Here is a 1,787-nt window from a genome sequence, read left to right on the forward strand (position 1 = left end):
TTTTGGTGTCCAACATGGCCAATCTTTTATATGGTAGAAAATAGTTTTCCTCTTTTTCCGGAGCTGATAAGAATAGATATAATGCTGAAGTAGAATGGATCAGTGGTCAGAAGTACTGTGATCAATTAGACCCATACCAGATTCGTGAATGGATTGATAACATCGAGAAGTGGCCTCAGTTGCAGTCAGCTTGGGGACATAGAAAGCAATGAAGGCTTATAAAAGTTTAGAATCATATAAATATTATAACAGGTAGGTTGTTGGACAGTTGCTATGTCTTTATCTTGCTGGCCATAGTGGATAAGGGTTCAAACTATTCTGCTACATTGTATATCTGACAAATGTTCTACTTTAGTAAATTTATGTAAACTTATTAGTTTTGGAAATACTTGTTTCAGAAAAAAATTATTACTGGAAAATAATAATACAAACAAAATACATAATAATCAATTATACTTTAATAAAACCACTTTACGACAATATGAACAGTATCCCCAATGCATTAAGTTGTGGTGGAACCATTCACTGTGACGTCAGGATGTACCATCGCAAGCAATCATCTTTCCCGTGTTCCCTGCAGAAACAATATGTACCAACTTCATTCCTCGTTTGTAGCACTCTGTTTCTTGTCCTGTTAGCATTTAGAATACCAGCAGTGCTGGAACCTATTCCTTGAGTCCAAACTGTAATGACTTCTTTGGCTCTAGCTAGCAACAGCCCCTCTTGTATCTTTGTAGAGCACTTGTTCTATAGGCTTGTTTTTCAACTTTATTGTAATCAAAATACTGATAGTACATTGTCTATTATGCTTGGGATTATTATGGTGTTTGTACAAAACTCATCAAGTACTGCCGGACCTACCTGTGACTGTCTGCTGGTCTACTTCGTTGATAACCAGTTCTGATAGCAGCTATACACCTATCTTTCCATGGAGAAATGATAAAATAACAAGTTCTGTCCCTTTTCATGACGTGAATGACAGCCAACTGCATAACAAGAAGGCCATTACTGTTGTATTTTGGACACCAAAATGGCAGTTTTGAAATTTTATGAAATTTTTTTCTCATCAGAACAATACGGTCTATTCATGAATATATTTAGCACCAAGAGGTCTATACAGTATACCCATATGTACCAGGGATGGGGCAAAGTACATTTAAGTATACTTAAGTAGTCTTTAGAGTACTTGGACTGTACTTACATGTAAGTCCTTTTTACATTAACTTCCTGTACTTGTACTTATGCTTAAGTACTTTACGAAGTACTTATTGATATTTCAGTACTTAAAAGTACTATAAGTACTTTGAAGTACTGTAAGTACATGTACAATAGCTTGTACATGTGTATATACATGTACAATGTACATGTACATGTACATATATTGTAGAAAGCATGATAACATAAGCTGTAAATGGTGTTGGGTCATTGTAACTATATAGCCAACAACAAATGTAGATATAGATGTAGATGGTTATTTGGAAGCACCAGCTCTACCTACAAAAACTAATCTTCTAACGTTTTGAAAAAGAAGTACTCCTTATTGGTAATGCTATAAAGTACAATGATTTCCATCATATCTTTCAACAGAGACACTTTTAAGCATTGCTAGCAAAACAATTTGGCCTGAAAGGTGTAATTTAAGGGACAATAGATTACAAAAATGAATTTTTATTTGTTCCAACATCAAGCACACATAAAAATAAATTTTATAGTTAATACATGTATGTGATTTAATTGTACTGTTCATATTACTTCACTTGTACTTAAGTACTTTCTATAGTACTTAT

The sequence above is a fragment of the Amphimedon queenslandica genome, unplaced genomic scaffold, assembly GCF_000090795.2.
Source record: "Amphimedon queenslandica unplaced genomic scaffold, v1.1 AMPQUscaffold_10661, whole genome shotgun sequence".
NCBI lineage: Eukaryota > Metazoa > Porifera > Demospongiae > Haplosclerida > Niphatidae > Amphimedon > Amphimedon queenslandica.